Consider the following 23,826-nt stretch of genomic DNA (forward strand, 5'->3'; position numbering starts at 1 on the left):
CTGGTCTAGTCGTCGTTTGTAGGGCTGCACCTGCCTGGTGGCTGGGGAAGCCGGGGTTGAATAAAGCAAAGGGAGCTAAAAAAGACAGGCTTGAATACAATACAAGGCAAACTTGACTGCTACTCCAGGACAGTTGTTCTTGTCATTGAGCATCTCTAAAGAGGGAGTGGGAGAAAAAATGGGGGAGGAACGTGCAGGGGAAAAAGCTGGCTGCAGCTCCTTGTGCTGACACACTGCACGTGCTGTAAAGGTGGTGCACTTGGGAGCGAGTGCTGGCTGCGATGGTCTGCAACATACCTGGGTCTGCGACCCCCTGGGTTGCAACACAGGGCTGTGCAGGTGTACCTTTCTCATTGAGCTCTGGTCTGCCACTAACAGCAATGCCTTGTCCCAGGTACCGTGTAAGATCTTACGACGCTGCTTCAAAAGATACTCAGAGGCTGAAATTCAACTACATTATTTTTAACTGTACTATTTCAGTCCTAAGATTGCCAGTGTAGCTCATAAGGAACCAGGGAGACTTTCTTTTCCTTTCATTTGAACAACATGGCTTCTGTTTATTGCTCTTCCTGTTGTTGCTGATGATTTGTTAGTTGGTGTATTTGTGGGTTGGGTGGTTGGGTTTTTTTTCCTTCTTTTTGAATCATCAGTGATTTGCTGCAGCTGAAAGTAGGATGTTGGGTGACTGACGTGTGCTGGTGTTCTTGTTGCTCTTAAGCAAACTTCCCAGTATCTTTGACGTTCGTTACTCTCCTTTGGCAGGACTTGGTACTATTCCTGGGCTTGTGGTATTTTGTACTAAAAGCTTTAGATTTTTCTCCATAATGCTGGCAGGATTCTACGTCTTCTGGCACATGGGACAAACCTTTTGGGGATTCTTCTTGACTTGAGTCCACACTTGGCTGCAGTGTGGGAGGTCTGCAGGAAATTGTCCTCTCTAGTCTTTTGTTCCTTTCACCCACTAATTTTGGAAATCTGGTTAAAAAAAAAAGTCCAACCCAAAACACTTTTGAGCAAATGTTTTGGGAACTTAAAGTCTCTACTGATCCTGGCTGTTATCACAGATCACTTCAACTTTCTTTTTTCTAAATCTCTCTTTCCCAAGGTCAGCTACTTTTCCTTTGTGATTTGTCGTTCTTTACTGCATTGAAGATCTCTTCAGTGTTTCAACTACGAGTGTAAGAAAGAACCAATGCCTCATGCCTGGCCACTCTATCCGAGTAGCTAAGAAGGTCCTGTCTATATTGAACGCCAAACTGAATTAACTTAAAGTCGTGAAACACAGTGGCTATGTCTTCTCCTTGTGTAACAGCTGGAGGTCTGGCTCCTAGTAAAAACATTGCTTGGTTTAAGCCAGTTCCTCCCATGATTTCTGGCTGGTACAAATTGTCTAAAATATTAAGATATAGAAAAAGAAAACATCTCTGAGACTGTTGTGTTTCAAGCATAATTTGGCACTATAAATGGCATTAGTTTAAGGTACAGCTACTGCAAGATGTGGTATAGCTTTGACTTTGTTGGCTGGCTGTTGTAGTTGGAATAAATTGTGTTTAAACATGCTGGTGTGAATAGGTTCCAAGTGCTTTAAAAACAAGCTTGCGACAGCTATGATACGGGTCTTCTGAGGATCCCGTCAGAAAGTATATCCACTCATCACTAAGGTGATGCCGGTTGATTGTAATGGACGTGCCTCGGGAGAGGACCATAAGTAGCTGGTCTCTGTATGTGCGTGTACAAGATGGGAAATACTCCAACCACTGATCCTCTTGGTTTTGCACCCGGGGAGGGAGCAGTCATAACCTGGTACTGCAAACTGGTAACTCAGCTGCAAATCCTTATCTTTTGGGTACAAGAACGTGTAAGTTAGTTTTCATTTGAATAGCTCTTTAGGTATTAAAGCCATATGATTTAGTTCATTTGTCATCAAGAAAGGTTAAGAACATTGTTTGAACGATAAGCCAGTTATTATCTTAACTTTTGATTTTGGAACAGAGGAGTGAGGTAGGATTAATGGTCAGCTCATTTCTCCACTGTGGATGTTCAAAAGTAGCTGAAGATTTCCAACAATAAATATCTGTTTTTAAAGTTTGGGAAAAGCACAATAGGGAATAAAAATAAGGTTACTTAGCCAGTGAAATGCAGATCAGTCAGAACAAAGTGCCACTTTAAGTACAGGTACCACAGGGATACTTCTATTGTCCTTGAGTTGCCTGCTTCTGGAATGAAGGCTCAACTTAATGAGAATTATTGCTACCCAGTGCTTATGCTATCTTTTACCTGAACTTCTTTTTGAAACATCACTTGATTGCTGGCATAAAAAATAAGGTGAAATTTCAAAATTTAGAAAAGTTTTGAGCAGCTCTGACAGGATAAATAAAGGGAAGGAAATCTCCAAACAGAAGTGTGCCATTGACTTTTTTGTTTGGTGGTTGCTTGGTTCTTTTTTTTTTTGATAAATGGGGGGGGGGTGTTGATTTGGGAGCTTGGTGGCCTTTTTTTTTCCCCCCCAAGATTATGATCTGGCTGATTTTAACAGAGCTATTCCGTGCTGGTAGTGCTGTAAATAAGGGGAGAGGCAGGCATATCACTGTAAAAAAAACAAAAATCCAAAACAAAAGAACCCCAACCCACACCCCACAAAAAACCAACCCCAAAATCCCCCAAAGCATCGTACAGTGATGCTCCTCAAAGCAGCGGGTGGGGATGTCGCACCTGCAGCATTGCTCACACATTCAGCATAGGGACGGATCTTCTGTGGAAACTCTTGCTTGAACCCCTGAAAGCTGGGTGTAGGAAAAGAGCAAGAAAAGTCCATTTTCTGAGCAGCAGGGGATTTTAACCTTGCCACCTCAGTGAAGTCACTGACAGCTGCACTGTAAAAACCCAGGCAGACCTGACAGCCCCAGCGCTTTAGTTTGAGGTGTTTCCAAACACACCATTCCCTGCCTGTTGCCTCAGAGGGAACAGATGGAAAGTGTTACCAGTAAAGCACATTTTCATAGGCTTTCTGGTTCTCTTTAGCAAAAGCCTTACAAAAGTCTTCAGACAAATTAGTGCCTGAAGGTAGAGGAAGTCTTTAGTAGTGCTGGAGAAATGCTGACTCAGCCTGTTCTCAGAGCCATGTCCAAGGGGACCTGCTTTCCGCCTTCAGCGTTTCCACCACGGATGGTGATTCCTTCAGAATCAATTACATTACTCTCAAATGTCTTCTTAAGTTGAGTGAGTCCAGTTAAATCCTAAATGTTCCTCATGAGCCATAGTTCAACGAACAGCAGGCACAGCCAACAAAAGTCACTATGTGACCTGAGGAAAGATCGTCTGGATAAGCCTGATCTGGGCCGGGATGTGCACTCCTGCACTTTTCTTCCTCTTAATCTCACACCTTCCTGCCCCACACGCTGCTGAGCCAGACCATACGCGTGCCTACGAGGGGCATGCGGGTGTAGGATGGAGCCAGGTTTTAGCTTGGCCATGTGTTGACCTGTTCTGGTTCCTGGTTCAGCAGCACATCTTCCCCGGCCACAGCTGTGTGCAGGGAACAGGAGTGCGACTGCACTGCCACAGCAGAGGAGTGAAGGCCTTAATGGGAGTTTAAATGCATACACGTGTCTATATGTGTGACCATATGCACGCTGTTAGCTGTAAAAGTTCAACAGAGTAATGTACATACTTATAAAACACACAGTCATTTAAAATACAATAATTTAGCCTATTTTGCAGTGTTTGGGCTAGATACTTAATGAGCAGAGTTAGCATCAGTGTAGCTAGTCTGATGGATTTGTTCTTATATGGTTTATTTTCACCTGTGCTGTGCTGAACGTCATCTTCCCCCATCCTCTGAGAGAGCAGGTCTTCTCTCAAGTTTGGTGATCCCTGTTTGGAGTGACTCCACTGGCACTCTGGGCTGTGTGTTTGTCATGGCAAATACAAATATGTGGATATATAATGAGGCAGGGCTGACAGCATCTCTGCACAACCTGCTGCTTGCTTTGATTTCATTGAAAGCCCGGAAAAGTTTCTGAGTGCAGTGTGGAGTTACTGTAACACTGGTACTAGTTTAACAAGAGTATCACAAGGCCATACATAATATCATGTGAAAGAAGGTGTGGTAGAGGACATGGACACCCAGAATCATGACGGTCTTGGAGAGGCTACGCAGGGACTGATTGTTCACCATCTCATCTGGCATGATACTGCAGTGATACGGCATCTGCAGTGAGTTCATGGAGTCCTTGCCTGGGCTATCTGGGACAGAAATATTTCACCTTGGGGCTAAAAGGATTTCATATCTCGTATTTGATTCTGTATGCAAAATCCAGCTTGCAGCTGCAATATGCAGCATCCAAAAAATTCAAACCCATGCTTTGCGTGCCCAGAACGTAACTTTAAAACAACAATAATTATTATTTTAAAAAAAGGGTTTTGTCCTTGGTTTTGTTTTTTGTTTTGTTTTGGTTTTTTTAAGGTTTTATTTCAAACTGGGAAAATACTTAGTCTTCCATTAATCACTTGGCAAGTTCAGGTTTGAAGAAACAAAGCTGGTTTTAAATCACATGAGAACCAAAAGAAGACAACGTCTGGAAACTCTTAATTGATTCTGTGTATGTTCTGTAAAAGTCAAATATAGCTGAACTACATTTTTCAAAATATGTTAAAAAATTTGTTGCCAGGGTTGGATTGTCTCTGCCAAATTTAATCTCAGAATTAATTTTTATCCTGATATTGATTTAGAAAGACATTTCAGCAGATGAACTAATTTAAGCATTTATTTCATGGGAAGACTATGTATATGCTGAAAATCAAGCATGTTTTTAAGTCTTCTGCTAGGATAAGGAGGGAAATACTTCATGCTAAAAAGATTTTTTTTTTGAGAACTGAATATCCTGAATTTCCATACTTTCATGGTGGAGGGGTCTGTTTCTTCAAGAAAAAAAATATGATGGAATTAAAGCTCTTTGCACAGTGGAATAGTTCTACTAATAATTAGAGAAATAACTGGTCAGGGTCTTGTGGTCTCTGATTTATAGCCAAATGAATATAGCTAAAGGGAACTGTGCCTGGAGATATACCTCTCAGGCTGTTATTTCATGTGGTACTTAAAACATGTTTACATTTCTTTGTGTAAATAGTTTGCGTGAATGGATGACACCAGAAAGATTATCCTTGCCTTGAAAGTTTAGCACCTACTTGAGTACCAGGCTGATTTGAAGTCATATTCTGCAGAGACAGGAGAGCGCCTAGTTTATCACATAAACTCACTAGAGCCAAACCAGATCAGCAAAAAGGTTAGAGCTGGCAATTTTAGAGAAAACAGGGGCCGTATAAATGAGAAGAATGAAGTCTTGAAGAGTGTTTGTTCAGTAGTATGTGACTAATCAGGACAGATTTTAAAGGTAGATGTTTGAAATTAGTCTAGTTCAAAGTCTGCTGAAGTCACTTTGATTTTAAAAGGTTTTTGTTGGAGCCCACAGCGTACAGAACTGAACTATGGAGCTTGGGTGCTTGTGCTGCAGAATCTCCAGTGTCTCATCTAAAAAGATGTGGTCCCACGCTCCCGGCACAGAGCTGGTGCTTCTGGGAACGCCTTGGGTCACCCGCTGGGGTACCAGAGTTTTGTGGTACCTGGCCTCGAGCCATTACTGTCACAACTGGATCAGACTTTATTTATCCGGGCTGGTGGAACTCAGCATCTAGTGAGCAGTCTAGTTTTCCTAGTCATCTCTGTGACTTCTGTTGGATTTTGTGAAACCATTTGTGAATGCAGCAGTATGATATTCCGTGGTTTGCAATATCTTCAGCTAAGTAGGGTGCTACCAAAGGAAAAGGTTATAATATGTATTTCTGCTTTGCTGATGGATTTTGCTTATGTTGAGGGAAAAAGATCTTGATGTTGCAAATGCACTGTATCTGCTTAGGTGATTCTGATATTCCTGTTTCTGTATGGAGGGTGGCATCACACTCCATTTTTTCTTTTGTCATTCTGTAACTTTTAAAAATTTACAAAAATTTGCAAAAGCTAAAGAGGCAAGTACAAAATACAAAAGAAATTCTGTAGTTTTAAGTACTGTCAGACTTTCAAAAACCTCCGAGCTGTTGGAAAGAGTTAAAGGAGAAATCCCTGAAGAATAGAAGCTGAAAAAGTGGGGAAGGACAAGAACAGTATTTGCTTTAGCTGAGAAAAGGAAAAAAAGTGGGGAAAATAAAAATGAAGCTTACATACTTTGAGAAACTGGGATTTATTTCTGGTTTCAACCTTTAAGGAATAGAAACAGCTTCAACGTTTTCCTCCTCTTTTTTTTTTTTTCCCTCTCATGTGACACGAATCTTAGGGAGGCAAGAAGAGAAGGACCAACCCTGACCTGCACAACAGGGCTGGATAGTAGAGCCAGTCTTGTAATACTGATACCAGACAATGCAAACTTAGTTTACTGACTCTTTTAATCTGCATCTATTCATTTTAGCTGCACTGATGATCTTTAAAACAAGATAGCATGTATTTTTAAAGGTCTTCTGTAGCTCAGCTGTCTGGCATGGTTTTGAGGCAGGAATGGTGAGGCAAGCTCCTCTGTTTTGCAGGATTTCAGATTGACCCCTCCTAACCTCAAAACCTTTTCAGCTCTACCAGCCACTGAAAAGTCTCCAGATAATGCTGACTCCAAGTGGTACCATCTGGACTTCATTTGAATCAAAAGTCAGGATGGAAAATGCTCGGTAACTCTCAGACCCAAAGGCCGAGGCTGGAAAAACAGAATCCACCATGCTTATAAGAGGGCAACTATTCCTGTGCCTGTGAGCACTAACGTCTATCCCTCGCTGCTGAGAAACCACCCACAGATTCAGAAGTGTTTTGTGTTTTTTTTTTCCCAGGGTAACCAGATAGGCATGTGTGGATTATCCTTATAATAGACTAATTGGCAGAAACAGAATTATATGTGTTTAGCAAACAATGTATTTAGAAATTAAATGTAATGTATTTTTAAAACTCCTACTTGGATTTCTTGTTAAAATCAGCAACAGGAGCACATACTAATTTTCCTGATCAGTAAAGAAGTCTATGTTACTGACTTTCTGTACTCTTCTAGTTGGGGGTACAGGTAGCTGGTGTTTATATTTTAGCTCTGTTAGTTAAGATAAAATAAAATAAAAGGACGCAATTGGAACCTGAACAACAATATTACAGAACTGCATGAATTAATTATTCCAAAGAGGCGACCTTTTCCTGAATACCACTGTGGGTTTCCTCAGTGGCTAAGAAGGGAAGTGTTAACCAATGTTTGCAGCAAGTCAAGTCCTGTGTGCTTGCTGCTAACATTGGCAGATTTCTGTACACTGTTTATATATGGTTATGTGTAGAGATGGGTGAACCTCAAAAGGTTTTGGAGGTTCAATTTTAATTATTATAAGCACCTGAATGGCTGAATGCTTATCTGAAGCACAGCAAAACCTCAAAGCCAGCTGGGAGGCTCCCGGGCAGAGCCTTCTGCTTGCCCTCCGGCTTGTACCGATGCGCAGTGCTCTCCAGACCTCCCGGGAGCGGCAGGATGTCTTTCAGGAAAGCTCTGTGGAGCATGGCAGGAGCAGGAGGTCTTTGATGTGGGTCTTCGTGGTGTGTGGCTTGTTGATGGAGACCACTAAATGAGGTCTCACAGCTGTGTTGCTGAGCTAGAGCAAGTGACAGGTCTGAAGGGACAGAAGTGGATTTACTCAACTGTTCGTTATAGGAAGGGCTGCAGCTAAGGGTGGTTATTAGGGAAAAGAAAGGGTTTCCTGGTCTTTGCTCGCCATCCCTAGTGATGGCCCGAGTTTAGACTATCCTGGCCTAAGGTGTCGTATTGTTACGCAGCCGTAACACCGATGGCTCATTTCAGTCTGCCCATACCTCCAGTTTTGGCCAGGCTGAGAAACAGCACAAGACAAGTTTGTAGTCAGTGTATGAAATGAAGGTGTTGAATAAGCAAGCATCGTTGATCTTTACAAAGGTGCCTTTGGTGAATAATTTGTTGTGTTTCTCTTCCTTAACATGAACAGATCATTTTGGAAAGATACTTAATTCTGTGAGCTCTTCTCATGACACAAACCTGACTACACCACCCTTGTTGCTGCTTTCAAACAAAGAACAAATATTGCTGTGCTGTGTTTAGAAACTAAGCTGGACTTGTGTTGCCAAATGCTTGGGAATTTGGGATGTCTCTAATGTTATCCTTTGATGCTTGCTATTTGTGATCATTATGACTCATTTTCCAGCAGGAGTCAGAGGTTTTGTCTGAAAATGAGGATCCCATAGTGTACTCCCAGTGACATCTAGACCCACTTCATAAACACGCAGTCAAAATAGATCATACAGAGAGAACAGGAGCACTAGTTAGAGTCTTGGGATGGGAGCAGAGCTGGGACTGCGGTCCATGTCTGGCACAGGGATGCTGTTCCTGAGCTGGGAAATAAAGTCACATTTCACAAGACTGTCCTACTTGTTGACATTCCAAGTATTATAGAAAAATACCAACGTAGTAAGTGTTGGTACTGGCATCCCTTTGTCCAGCACACAAATAATCTTGGCTGATCCCTAAAGAAAAGGCAGAAAAAGCCAGAGTCAAGTATTTTTATCTCGTTTGCTTTTATCTCATAGTAGAAAAAGTCTTCAGCATCTTTTTCTGCATGATGTAGTTTAAAATAACACCACCATAGCCAGAAAGTTTTCTGTTAATGTGAGAGAGTTATTTCAGGAGTATTATGTTATTTAAAGACAACCAAAATGTGCCTGTTTAGTTTTATCTGAGTCCATTGTTTCTGTGCATTGCTCTGCAGAGTAAATACTATTCAAGAATTTGAGTATTAGTTCTTTTCCAAGAGAGAGAATTTAGAAAACTTTCTGGGTCATTTCATTCACTTTTTCATTGAACTCTTTTCCCACCAACCTTTTCTTAATCTGCAGTAATTTTAGCTGTATCTAACGTTCTGATGTAGTTTAATGGCATCCAGCTAACATTTGATCTCCAATAAGGCGAAGACCGTTTCTGCTTCACTTCTTGTTAAGGAGGTCAAGTCAAAGTCTAATCCCAACCATAGCCACAAGATACCTGAAGTAGCACCATAGACTCAGTCGTTTTGGGCCAGCTGCACACTGAGCTGAGCAGATTCTGACTGGGAGTCTCTGACTGCAGATGAATTTTTGTTGTGGAGATCCTGGAGAGTCCTCTAATGTCTGTGGGTCTGTTGGCAGAATTTCATAAAATCTCTCTCAAGTGATTTTTTTGGTTTTTTTTTAATTCCTCTCCCCCCCACACACCCTGGATGTTTGTTTCTTGCAGTAGCGTTTGCATGGAGTGTGTTTTCCTATGCTTTAGTCTGCTGGGAAGATAAAACAATTGGGGACTATGTTGCACGTTCTTGGTTGCTTGGTGTATTGAGTGATACCGGACACGTACCAGTGGAGGCTGCTCTTAAAAGTAAGACGTTCTGGCATGTGCATGACCCAGTGTGATAACATGCAGGATGACAGTGGCAGAGGAAGTGAGTCAGCATTCTGGGGAACCGTGACCCAGACGGTGGTTCGGCACCATGGGAACAGTGCACTTTAGGATGTCATCTGCAAAAGCACCTCATTAAGTAGACCACCAGAGAATCATGACAGCAGAGGCAATATTTTCAATTCCACAGAGGAAACACAGCTCCCATGGAAAATCTTCCTTTGATTTGTTTATGGAAAAAGACTATCTTCATCAAGATTTCGCTTTAGTACAGGATTTCTGATCAGTTCTTTTGTCTTCCAAGCCTAAAATGCCCCCTTGATCTGGCATCCCAGTGACTCTGTGCCCCTGTAACAAATGCCATCTAGGAAGATTGCACTTCCTGCTCTGGATTTGCAGCAGCACCGCTGTGAATGAGGATCACAAATCCAAGAGCAGCTGTTGCTCAACACCACAGAGCAAGACAAGGCGTTGGGTTTGGTCCAGGCCTGATGTAAGCAAGTCTTGCAGGGCTTGCAGTATTGTTGAATTTGGCCTATTCTTCATATTCAGGAACGGACTGTGCTGCCTACTTGGCTGTCCCGGTCCTTCATCCTGAGCCAGAGGAGGCTAAGGCTATTTGTGGAATCTGAAAGTGAAATCCTGGCCCTTTCCGACTCAATGGGCATTTTGGTGTTGACTTCAGCAGGGTGGGAATTTCACCCTGAGTATCCCAGATGTCAGGAATATTTTCTGGTTTTGTGATTCTTTGTGGAAGACGTTAGATGCTGTTTTTCTTACCTCTGCTTCTCTGCTCGGGCATAAGGGACCTGCCTGGATTATTTTAATTGGCAAATACATTTTTCCAGTGTCTGTGGCAGAAATAGCTCTGTGCATGAAGTGCCAGGCTAAGTAGCTCCTGTTAAGTAGCCCCTCTGCAATCCTGCAGTTAACACCAGTTGCTACTGCCAGACCCCTCTCCATGGGTTGTGTAATGTCCAAGTTTTTGGTGGCTGCTGCTGTTCTAATGTGTTTTTTTTTTTAAAAAAAAAAAAAAAAAGAAGTAATTCCTGAAGAGTATAGCCTTTGTTTTGGGGGGTAAAACAGGAACAGTGAAATCCTGGTGCCAGCACAGGTGAAGGCAAAGCTTCTGTTGGTTGAGGCAGGATAATAAGAATTTTATCTGAGAAGTCTGAAGGGAAAAAAAAAAACATATTACAGTCCTGACGCATGCTAACACTTGATGTTGCTTCTGCTGGTGTCAAACCAGGAAGCATCAGGTGGGGGGGCTTACAGCAGGGAGCTGCAAAGAGCTCCAGAGCTTTGAACTGTTTCCATGCTGAAGTCTGTGTAGGAAGGAGGACATAGTCTTAAGAGTACGTAAACTGGTTTTAAGTATTATGCTGGGTTTTGGGAGAGCTGGATTCACTCCTGGTTCTCATCTGGACTCCTGGTATGACATAGGGCAGTCACTTCAGACCAGAGTTTTTGTAATGTGTGTGTGACTGTGGACACCTCAGAGGTGGTTTAGAGTCCCAGTTCTCAGACAGATGTGAAGGATCTAGTAACCTAAACACTCCTGAAAACTCTTGAAGAAGTTTTATCTCCTCCTTACAGCATTTAAATACCTTTACATGCTTAATACATCTACAGACCTGCCTTATTCCTTCATTCCACACCTCTGAACGGGAGATAATCTTTTGCTTCTTTCATCCCATGCTTGCCAGGTCTGCGCTAGAAAATAAAATGAATGGAGGACTCTCAACTGGCCCTGAAGGCAAGTGGTCCCTCAGCAGTTCATGTCTGTGTAACTGCCTCTCTTCCCCATCAAAAAAACCAAACCGGCTCTAGTCCATAATGCTAACTGAAAGCGGTCACTGGCCCATGCTGGTGGTGGTGTCCAGAAGACTGCAAAGTGTCATGAGCCAGGACCTGCCCCCACGGAGACTAGCTGTAGGTGTGCAGGCAGCCACCTGTGGTGCCAGGGCTTTGGGTCCTCTTGGCTTCCTAGCAATGGTGTAGTCTTTGCAAACCCTCTGGGGAAGGGCCGTGTGTACGTGCAGAGGGGTAGGGAGAGCCACTGTCCCAGGAGGAAAAGGTCCATCAGCTTTCATGGTAGAGATTTATTGATATTCTTAGCTTAAGAGAATGTGGGTGCAATATGGAAATGTTTGGAAGTGAGAGTTTCCCAAAATACTTCAGTTTTTTTCTGGAGCACAAATCTCATTGTTCCTAAGATTTCCCAGAATATATGTACTGCACAAAAAATGATGGTAGGAATACTGATTTTTTGATGGGTGTTGTTTAATTGTAAAGTTCCTGACTCAAATATGCAATCCATTTGTCAGCCTTTTGGTACTTCTGGCTGGGCATCAGGGTGGTCTCTTAAAGAGTTTTAAGAGTGCCTGTGCTACACTTATTGCATCCTATTTTATAAATGTTCACCTGGAATCATAGAATCATTATTATAATTGTTAGGTCACGGTGCTCATTCCACAAGATTTTGTGTGCCCAGTTTCCAGATGAATTAAAGGTTCCTTTTCTGTTTGGTAACGTTTTGTAGCAATTAATCTTATTTTTTAAACATCAGCACCTGTTACATGACAGCTTCCTTGCTCCCTCCCCTATTTCTGACACAAGTAATTTATTTATCGAGGTTTTATTGTATTTCATAGCTGAACTCACCTTTGAAAATTTGTTGGAGAGGACCTAAATAAATCAGTAGTTCACTCAGCAACACCATTAATGTGGTTAATAAACCAAATTTTATAAATTTGTTGCGAACCTTGAAAGTGGTGCCAAAACCTTTTAAATCCAAAGCGCTACTTTTCTTCCACACACCCCTCCCACCACACTGGTCACGTTTTTTGTTTCTGCAGCAGGGTGGCTACAACACCAAGGCAGATTTTAATTCTTCAGTATATGGTAAATATGCAAAGCCCTAGATCTGTTGCCCAGATGGCAACAACCTGTAAAATCTGTCAAGTTCACTTCTTTAGAAAAAATTATAGTCGTTTATTGAAGGACTGAAATGAACTAAGTAGTCATTAAAAAAAAAAACCAAAAAACACCAAAACAAAACAACACAACACACAACAACTTATTTTCTTGGTTTTAACAAAAGAAAGTAAAATTTTAGGTCTTGTTCTTGCACAAATGTTGTGCTCTCTTTATGCTACAGATAACAACAGACTCAGTTATTCCACCTGAAAGTATTTTTGCAGAGATACCTGTTTCCTGTGAGGGACGGGAGGTCCTTTGCCAAGAGAGTTGTGTCCATGCTGCAGACCATACTAGTATAGTGATGCTGATAAAAATAAGAGGCTGCAACCCTGAATAAGTGTTATGGAAAGTGTATGGGTGGTGGAGGGCCCTTGTAGAAAAGAATTGATCAGGAAATACCTTTGCAATCAAAATTAAGACTGAAAATCAGGGATCGGGCTTGGGCATGGTGACTTTCTTTTCGCCTTACATGTAAAATGAGCATCGTCTGTTTGTGCGAAAGTCTTCTTAGCGCAAGAAAACTCTCTGTGGGATTGACACCAGTCTGTAGAAATGCATGTAAAGGCTGCCGGGGGCTTCAGCGTGAAGAGGGAGAGGTTTTCCTGAGCAGTTCCTATCTTCTGTACCCAACCCAAGCAACCTGGTTTAGAGCAGAGCCCTAACTGGCAATTGAAGATCAGGAAAATTAAATTGCAGGGCAATAATGCAACCTCTGTGTGGCAGCTTTTCCTTGCCACGCGGAAGTGTTGTCCTTTGCCAGTCCAAACTCTCCCTGTAGCTCATTTTCTCCTCCAGTCAGTGATGGAGGCTGTTCTGTAGCTGGCAGGTCCCTTTGCAGAGCCCCGGGTGCCATGAGGAGGCTGAAGCTTGTACCTTGCTCCTCCAGTCTTGGCACCCATTTTGGAAGTGCCTCCCCGCATATCTTTGCAGAACTTCGTGTGCTGTTGCGGAGCGTCTTTCCACCAGCTGCGGTGGGAGCCGGACTGTGTTCACGGGTGGCAGAAGCCGGCTGAGAAGCTCTGTGGCAAAATCTCAGGTGCAGACAGGCAAAGCCATTATTAAAAGGCAACTTGAACTGTAGCTGCGGAGGGGACTGGGGCAGTCTGCAGAGCTCCTTTAAGCTGTTAGTATCTGAATGGCTCTAGTGTTATCTCTTTCCAGTGCTCCATGCCTGCTCCATTAAGACTTTTATGTTTTTCCACTGAACAGCCAGCTGATAGTAACCAACAGGATTTTATTTTCATTTCCCAATAGAGTTTTTGTTTTTCTTGAAAAAATGACTGAGACCAGAAGGATTTTCCAGCTGGAAAATAAGACCTGTCAGTTGGAAATTCTGACTAGATCTAAGTAGACACCTCTATAATACTTTGGATGTATTATGTGGCTGGAATGGAGTGTGAGGGTACAAGGAAAATGGAGGGGGCAGGAGAAGAACTTAGGAACCTATTATGTTCATAGCTGTTTTGCATTTTCCCCTTTCCAAATAAGACTTACCTTTAGGGAGGGGGGAAAAAAGTCAAAGGGAAGTAATACTGACCACAGTAAATTGGAATGTTGAGTGACAATGGAATTTATGCTGGACCATAGTATGTGCTGATGCTGTGCTGAAACCGGTGGCATTCATGTGGTGCTGTCACTATGGCAGAGGAGGTTTTGGGAAAAGCCTCTGGGGCGTGGATGTCCCTTTCAGTCAGTGGAGCTGTGTGTTATAGAGCATTGCCATTAACTGCCAGCTTGCATCAGCTCAGCGCTTTTGGCTAGTTGGGGAGCAGAAGAGAAAAGTATTTATGGAGGAAGACTGCAGTTAATTTGCTGCTTCATCTACTTCCCCTTTTTTCACTTTTCTTCAGTGGGTCTTGTTGTCTCTCCTGGTTCACAGTCGCTGTACATGGACGCCAATGTTCTTATACAAGGAAAACACAGATTTGAAAATGTGTGTGGTTTTTTTTTTTCCTCCACAATAACATTTTTTTGAATGCAGATAACCCAAACTACTTATGGTATACTTTTATCTTTTTTGTGTGTGTGAATTGTCTGTGAAATAAAGGAAATAAAACTGTATTTTAGAAGTCTGTGGGTATCTCACTAAAAGTACTTCAGATCTATTTGAGTTCTTCAAGTTTGATGAAAAAATAACACACAAATTCTGTAAAAATTATCATAGTGGAATCTAAGCTATGTTTTACCTGCCCAAATATTCATGTTGGTCCTGAACTTTAAACTGACTAAATGTGTTGCCTGCTTTGTTAAGGTTCCCAGAGATATTTAGGGGAACCTGGGGCTTTCCTTTAGCTGTGGTGCAGGTAAATGATGCAGAATTCAGCTTTGCTAGTTTGACTTCTGTCTGATTGAGGGCTTTTTATTAGTTTCAGTATTTGTTTGAATCTGAAATGGGAAGAGAGTTTAGGGATTCAAAAGCACTGTGGACTGAAACTGAAGGAAATATTTGTACAGCTTGCTGTGACCTGAAATCCCTAAGCTTTGCACAGCTGTCGAAAGAAATCCATTTTGGAGTCGATTATGTTCGGACATGAATATAAAACACAACCTCTCAAGTATATGTCCTAAGAATGAAGAATTAGGCATTTAGGGAATGCATTCCCAGCAAATACTTTTTATACCTTAATTCATCAAGCAAGTGAAATTAAATTAAAAGTCTGGGCTGAGATTTTTTTTTTTTTTTTTTGTCATTTGTACTCAGGTAATAAGTTTATGATGTTTTAGAAACACAGCATGGAGGACAGAGAGGCTATTTCCCCAAGTCCCTGCACTGGTGCCAGAGGAAGGGCTATATCTTACCCTGTGCCTGGTACCCCGAGTCTCTGGTTGCAGCTGGGGCCTCTTACTGAAAGTTGTCCTCATTCACATCCAGGACAAATCTAAAAATAACTGTACCTGGATAATGGATTATGAAATAATTATAAAACATTTTGAGTTACAGCAAAATCAGCATGGGTCTAGAGATTAGCTGTGATGCCAAGACCTAAAACAACTGGAATAATCTAGAATGAAAACCTTACTTTAACTTGTTATTTCCATGGTTTAAAAATACACCTTCTCACTGTTGAGTCTTTGGTGTTGGTGGCCACGATGCGTCCTGTTGTTTGCACCTGGAGCCAAGCTGAGAAAATCCAGTTCTTGGCATGTAGAAGCTAATGCTTCACATCAACATGTCGTTGCCAAATTACATGGAAAGCGTTCTCTTGCCAGGTCACTAGAAATTAGATTAATTGTAACACAGAAACCACAGGGAGGGAGAGAAAAAAGTAGTGTTATGCCTCTGAATATCACTGTACACCTTGATTGTACAACAGGAAAGTTAGCCTGAAACAGAAATGCTGGGCAGCGTGCACAGAAGTATTTCTGCTGTGTTCACAGCTCCTTGGTCGTGGGGTTCAGTATGGAAATGATGAATGTGCTGGTACCAGTAACCACACGGGCCATTGAGCAGGACGGCGAAAAGGGATATGATTGACATAAGTAGATATTAATCAAGTTTCCCCACTATTAGTTTATTGTTCACTCACAACGTAGATTGCATCTGGGCCTTATTCGCCGGGACTAAACATGTGAAAATAAGTATTGCCGTGTCTGACAGCACCACTTTGAATTATGTTTTCTGAAACAATTTTTGCTTACAGAGCATAGTCCAGAAAGGCTCCAGCCACAGGCACTTAGGAGGTTGGAGATGTAGCCAGGCCAGGGTCTGTGGGAAAGTACAGAGCTGTATTGTGCCTAGCCCTTGTTGGGAGGCACAACTGTGGAAACGTCCTTACACCTTGTGTTTTCCATGGTGCCATGTTGCACAGCTCTGCAGGAGCAGACATATTTTCCAGCAGGTCTGACATTCTCAGTGTGGCCTGTCCAAACACCCCGAGTCTCAGCTGCCCTACTCAGGGTAGAATGCAAGAGCGTTCAGCTTGGCTGCCTAAGCAAACCTTCACCGCTGAGGTACAGAAACCAGGGTATAGAATAGTCGTCTCTTTTTTTTTTTTTTCCCTCTCTGCTTTCATATGTGAAATGTAAAATTCCCTTTTGGACTATAGCCTCTAGGCAATTCTTACCAGAGGTAGTTAGTGCAGTTGAACAGACAAACTTCTCTGTTGCAGAATATTTTCTCAGTTGGAGGAGGAGCCACATCTGGATTTTTCACCACCATTGACCATTTCTTGTGTGCTAAGAGTGATGGTTTTCAGGTGTGTTCAGCTTCACTGCCCTCAGCTTTCCCATTGATTTTACCAGAAGTAAGTTTGGTTAAGTCTGAGTGCTGCCATGTGGGCGCTTCACCAAGACAGGCTGGAGAGGTGACAGGCATGTACCTGACTGAGCATGCTGAGCTGGGAGGCAGGAGGCTGTTCTCCACCCTGTTATTCACCCGCCTGACAACACGAGCAAGTCTTGAAGACACCGGGCAGCCCCTGTGACTTGGTTTGCTGACTCTGAAATGTTGCAAAGACTTACTTTCCTGTTGGATACTATTTTCAGACCTGCAATAGAAAGTATAGTATGTGGCATGATTTCTGATTTTATAGCATGGTGGTATTTCCACCCATGCAACATCAAATTTAAGCATCTGACACAGAAGGAGCAGTGAACAATAAATGGCAAATAACCAGTAATTGTTTTATATACACATACCTTATCTGTAGTTACATATGGTGTGGAAACAGGTGTTTTGTGTGTATTCCCACAAAAAAAACATCCTAAGGAGCAATGCCAGCTCACAGCAAACAAAATAGGGTATTAAGACTATTGAGGGAAATAAATGCTTGGAACACAAATAAATATTCATAAATATTTGCATCCCTCCTGTGTGATGTCTGGCCATACTCTCATATGTTGTCCTTCCCCCACATTGGGAAGTTAGCTTGAGTAAGAACTTGAACTTTTAGCTTACACAAGTCTTACCTCAAATACTAAATAAAAACTGTCTTTAGTCAAATTTAACAAAGAACAATTTTGGAGAAGTCTTCATCCATCGTGGCAGACTAGTGTAATTGTTTTGAGGCCACAAAGGAGCAAAGCTCTGGTCCCAAGCCCAGAAGAGCAAGTCAATCACTACCTGAGCTTTGTATGAGGAAGCTAATCAAACTAAATAGTTCAAATAGGATTTATTTATTTATTAGATGTGCTTACGGTGTGGATTGCTTGAGAACACAGGCTTCATTTTATCTATGTGTATCTTGAAAGAAATCAAACTACTTTCTGTTGACTGTGGCCATGAGCAGTATCTGTGGAGCAATCTCTCTAAGTTATGCCTCGTGCAGCTGTGGAAAATCCCTCAAGGTTAGCAACTTTCAGATGCAGAGTTCCTTAAATGCTCTAAGATGTCTTTGAAAAAAACAAATGCTTGTCCAAAAGCAGCCAGCATATGGGTATAACATTAAAGCTGAGATGGGAAGAGAGTAGGATCCTTCAAAAAGGACCATTATTTTCTTCCCTATTTTCTGCAGAAAATACTTCCTGTGCTATAAAAAGACAGAATGACTAGTGTGTAACATAAACCCATAATAGAACAAATACTTCAAAGACACCTTGGGCCTGCTAGTAAATTCATGCTACCCCCTGCCCATGACAGTAGCCGAGAACGTTGTTTAGCAGTTTACGTCAGCACATGCTTATCCTTCTTTGACATCAGTCTGTGGCTCAGGAAGCTATTGAAGCATATGCCTGATTTCCAGTACATGAAAAGTCCCATTGATTTCAGCCTGCGATATAAAACTGGTAACTATCATAACGATTATGATGCATTCCTGAGCCCGAGACGTTCAGTGATTAATCATCTAATGTGCCCAACTGTATTTTATCACGTAAACAGCTTCCTTGTTGCAAAGAAAGCATAATAGCTGATTTGTTGCCTATAATTATAACTCTAGTTTGTTACTCAAAACTTTGTTTATGTCCAGTTATTTAAAGGTCTAGCTGATCACCTCTTGCACCCTGTTAAAAGCCGTCTACAAAATGCCAGCTGTGTGGATAAAATCACATGCCTTTTCCGCTTCCCGTAGGTTCCCTCTATGTCTTCAGTGCGAGTGAAGTACTAACGTGGGCTTGAATTTGGTTCTTGGTTTTTTATGAGGATAGAAGCACTCTGATGCCTCCTGCATAACAGATGATGCTTTTGTATGGTTGGAGGACGTGAATAATTAAAGTGTGCATCGTGTCTTAACTGTTGCAGTTTTAGAAAAGGGGTATATTTGTGGCTGAATACTTTTCTTAGCTGCAACACAGAAAATGCACGCGCAGTAGTCTTTGGCAAATAAGTTCAAAACTTCATCATTAACTGGCTGTCAAAAATTTGGAAGCAAAACACAGGAGGTGGCTAGGAAATCAAAGTATGATGTGTTTTATTCACAAAACACAAGGAAATTTTAAAAATTTATGAGTAATAAATCTATATTGTTGGTACCAAATGGCTCCCTTTGCAGTCCTTTAATGTAACACCTGCGCTTCCTCTCTGTGAGTAACGACCCATTTTTTTGACTGCCCAAGGAGCAGTGCAAGAGTAGGTTTGCAGGCTCAGGAGAACAAAGCCAGGTTCCCAGACTGAGCTCTGACTGCACTTTAGGATTCCATTTACAGTCTGTTTGGTTTGTAATTCAAATCGCTCCAGACCAGAGTTAATGTTTAGACCACAGCCACCTGAAATTTGCTTCAGGGCTGAAGCCCAGCCAGATTGCAAATGGAGGAAACACTTGAGGTTTGCTAAATACAGTTAATAGGGGATTAGAGGCTGTGTTTTTTATGCTAGCACAGGGAGGTCTGTAATGAAAAAAATACTAAAATGCAAATATACAACTTTAGCCGTGCTGAGCGGGATGCAACCGATTGCACTCTAGCCATCAAGTAGCTATTCTTCCTTTCATTAAGCAAAGGGAAAATGCAAAGATGACGATAGGAAAGTGCAAAGATGACGATAACAGGGCTCTGATACAGTTTTTAATGAGGGATGGTCAGTTACAGCCAGCAGATGGGAAATGACCCAACGGATATGTGACTGGACTGTGAGATAGAAGATTCTGGAGGTGATACCTGTCTTTCTGCTGCTAATCTGTTATGTGGACAAAAGGTTGAGCAAGCTTTCCTTTTTCTTTTCCATTTGTTTTTTTAACAGCCTCATCCATTTAGCTCCTTGGGGCTCTTTCACAGTGTGCACGTTGTGTGTGCGCAATGCCTCATGTGGTGAGGTGTGGGTGTACTCGTCGTATGAATATTTACTGCTGCCCTATAAATCACAGAGTCGCAGAAATGGAGAGCTGGAAGGAACCTCAGAGGTCGCTGAGCTGGATGAAACGGGACCAAGTGTGGCTAAGCCATGCCTACCAGATGTTTGTCTTAACGTTTTCTTTAAAACTCCGGCAAAGGAAATTCCACATTTCTGGGTTGCCTGTTCAAGTGGTATTTATCTAAACTTTGTCTGCATAATTTCAGTGAAGGAGATTCCACACTCCTAGGTTGCCTGTTCCAGTATTTCACCACTGCAGCTGAAATGTTTGTCTAATATCTGACCTAAGTTGTCTTTGCTAGAGCTTATGCTGATTCCTCCTCTTTCCTCTCCCACTGACTATGAAGAACAATCAATCATTCCTCTCTTCTTAGAAGTCCCTACGTATTGGAAGACTCTTTGTCACATTCATTCCTCAGTTTCCTTTCCTCCAGACTAAACAATACCCAAGTCTTTATCCTCCCCTCAAATGGCAGATTCAGAACTGCAGCTGGCCGTTAGAGTGATCTCTGTATTGCCAAAAATGTGTGTAGCCCTTAGTGGTTTCTCCAGAGCCAAAAGGATTTACCCTTCTGGAACTCTTTGTGAATTTAGTCCTGAGATTAAGAGGTTCAAAAGCTATTGTAGATGTAGGAGAGACCTCACAGTTGGTATGGTTAGAAAATGAACATCAGAGGACTCTGGGCAATTTCATTGGTTTTAGGGCTTGCGTGTGAGTGCGAAAGCGTATGTGTGTGTATGCAAGCAGTTTTTAATTTAACAAAATTAGGTTTTAAAAGGTGAGTTTCACTTAAAAAAAACCACAGAGGTGTTTTCTTGGAAGAAGGAACATGGATGGGGAAGAGCTGGCCTCTTGGGTTGGGGAGGGAAGCCGAAGGCTGGCAGGGATCAGGTGGGGTGGAACTGTGGGGATTACCTTGCAGGCACACACTTGCTCTGAACAGCGCTTGAGTGCCACAGTTCCCAGCCAGCAGAACTGCAGGACTTTGAAAGCCCTTACTGGCTTTTTTTCTCACTTCCTCTCTCCTCCGTGCCTTGTCACTTAATTTGTTATTTTCTGGTCCTGTGTGCAATTTCAAAAAAACCCAGAAACTCCGAAAAGAACCAAAACTTTCAAAATTCCAAACACTAAGGACATTTTTTTCCACATTTTTGCTCTTAGGGAAAAGAAGGGCTGTAAATCTCAGATACGATTCTCACAATCCCATTCTGACTTTTTGTTGTCCTTACTAGAAAAAGGAAGACATGTAATTGACAAAAAAATCCAAGTGAAAAACCCTCAAATTTTAAAGGACTCCCCCAAAATCTAGACCACGCTACCAAAGATGAACTGCTGGGATTTTTTTTCTCTAATGAAAGTCACGTTGCCACAAAAGAGTTTGTCTTATTAAGAACCAAACTTGACTTTAGGAGAGAGATTTGGTCAGAAAATTTTTAGTCAGAAAAGACCATAAAGAGTTTCTGAACCACTATCTTTGGAGACTGCAGGCAGGTAGCGCGTAGCATTGGAGGAGACGTGGGGCAGGAGCTTGGCTCCGCGAGCCTGTCCTGCGGGGACAGACTGTCATCACGATGTATCCATGTTTCTGCTGGAAGCAGAAAGCAGGAGAGGCTTTTCTGCGCCTGCAGCTGGCTCGGTGCATCTCCTGCTAAGTACAGCAGCTCTTGTGGCCAACAAATTTTATGGGGCAATGGCTTGGCTAAGTTTTTATTCTTTCTTTAAATCCAAGACAGGAAATATGCAAAGCAAGATGCACATATGCATCTTCTTTGATATCCACGGGGAACACTCTTGCCTTCTGCCTGGTGCCGGGGTTGTTGGCATGAGAGAGAAGATGATACTGCAATGCCCTCAGCTGTCTCCTCAGTCAGCTTTTGAAGAAATACGGATGATAGGCATGATTTTATATGCAGTTTTAGCATGATCCCAGTTATTCGTACTGCCTTCCACAGCAGAGGTGGGCAGTGTGCTAACTTAGGTGTTGCCAGACTAAAAGACCGGCTCTGTAGGATTTTGTGACTGACCCACCTTGTCCATGAAACTGTGGGGAAAACAAAATCAATCTAAGGAAAAAGACAAGATTCAGCACCTATGACCCAACTGCTCTACCCACTGTTTAAAAACCTTCAATCTCTCTAGAGGAGGATAGCAATAAATCCCAGCCAACGCCTTAGTACTAAACAACAAGCTCCTTCAGTGGTTAAAGCAAACCTGTAAGTGTAGTTATTCCCAAACTAACGTCAGTCGAGGTGATTCATCCGCCTGGAAGAGTGTCGTTAGCTGGCTTTGCGCAGCACTATAAATGGCCATGCCTTCCAGCAGGGTTAACAAGCCAAATTTCAGGACTGCCCTGATACAGTTGTATTATTTAAGTAACGGAACTGATTACTGTTTGTCCCCCTTATATAGGGGAACCCTGCCCTGTGCTTTAGTTCACAGTGGGGAACTGGCTGGAATTGTATGTTGTGAGAAACATACACGTATGGAAGCTTCATCTTTGTTCTTGTCTCCGATAGCCCTACCCTTGTGACCTGTTAGACGGGTGATCTTTGTTCTTCCAAAGGCTTCTGAGTATCTGAACCTAACCTGGCAGATGTAGCTAAAAAAAGATGTCTCCCGTGCTGTGTGTAAAATACATGGTAGGTCCCTGATACCTGCTTGAAGAGAAACTCTTATCTATGGTACTGACATGGAAGTTGATTGCTTTGCACCATGGTGAAGGAGCAGAGCCAGGAGAATTCCTAAAATCTGGTTTGTGAAGTGACTTAAGATTCAAATAGCTCATAGCTCTGATGATATTCATGCCTTCCTTCACTGCTTGCAAACAGGATTTAAATCAAAGAATAGAGGCACACATTAATTATTACTGTTGTTCATGATGGCAGTGAATTCAAAATTCCTCAGGGGCCAATACGATTGTCCACTTTGACCTGTGGTGTAAAAGAAGCCAAAGAATTTGACCTTGCTATTTTTATATTATTCCCTACCAAGTACATGAACTATCAATGACATTAATCTGTGACTGAGCCGTGAGCGCATCTTTTAGAAAGGCATCCAATCTTGATTTCGGATTCCAACTGATGATAGAATTACAACACCCAGGAGAAGTTACTCTCATTTGTTTTTTAAAAAAAGAAGTAAAGTATTACCTACTTGAACAAGATGAGTTTCAGCTTCCAGTCAGGAGCTCTGCATGTCCTGTCTGCTAGATTACACATCCCACTAACAGCATTTCTCTGATTTTATAGATCTCTCTGATTTATAGATTTACAGATTTTTTATAGATTTTTCTCTGATTTATAGATTTTATAGATTTTTTATAGATCTATAGATTTTATAGAATGTGAAAGAAAATGATTGGCCTTTTTTTAGGAAAAAATTGTAATTAACTCTAAATGCTGCAGAAAAAAAATCACTGTTGATATTGGATTTTTAAAAAAATTGTCTTTAAAAATACTTTTTTTTTAACAGTGATAAAAAATCCATGATATTTCAAAGAAAAGGTAGATACCCTCAATGTTTTCGTTTGAGAAGGCTGTACTGAGAAATTACAAAAGAGAAATTGTGTCCATTTTTAAATTTTTGAAACAAAAAATATCTTTGATATTTTTTAGCCGTGCTGAAATCCTTCCAGTTTTAAGCACATTCAAACTGCCTGGTTATCTGGCACAACTTTAGATTCTAAAGTCCTTGTACAAAAGGATTACCTTATTAAGCCAATGCTTATATGTATACTTTTCTCTATGTAAAAAAGATAGCTGATAATTTCTTTGTGCAATGTGAACACTGATCATCTGCATGGCCTCAACAATTTTAAAAGTGCTAGAACTACTGAAGAAGTTGCCATTTCCCTCAGTAGTGATTTTATTTGGAGCTCTGTACTAACTTAGAGCATCCTTGTCATACTTCTCTATCTGTAAACACTCCCAGATTTTTCTTCCTGAAAGCAGCCACTGAAACCCAAAAGGTTTAATCAGTGTGATGAAGAAAAGCCCAAAATTCATACGGTGAGAAAGCAGACAGTTGACTAGAAAGTGGGTGTTTGTAAAATACAGATGCAAAACCCAGACGTTTTCCTGTTTTGTTCTGCTGTTGGATTTTCAGAAACTACTTTTCTAGCCATTTCCTTGCCCATTATTCTTAATAAAGAT

This window comes from Phaethon aethereus (genome assembly GCF_964289735.1).
Source record: "Phaethon aethereus genome assembly, chromosome: 3".
Taxonomy (NCBI): domain Eukaryota; kingdom Metazoa; phylum Chordata; class Aves; order Phaethontiformes; family Phaethontidae; genus Phaethon; species Phaethon aethereus.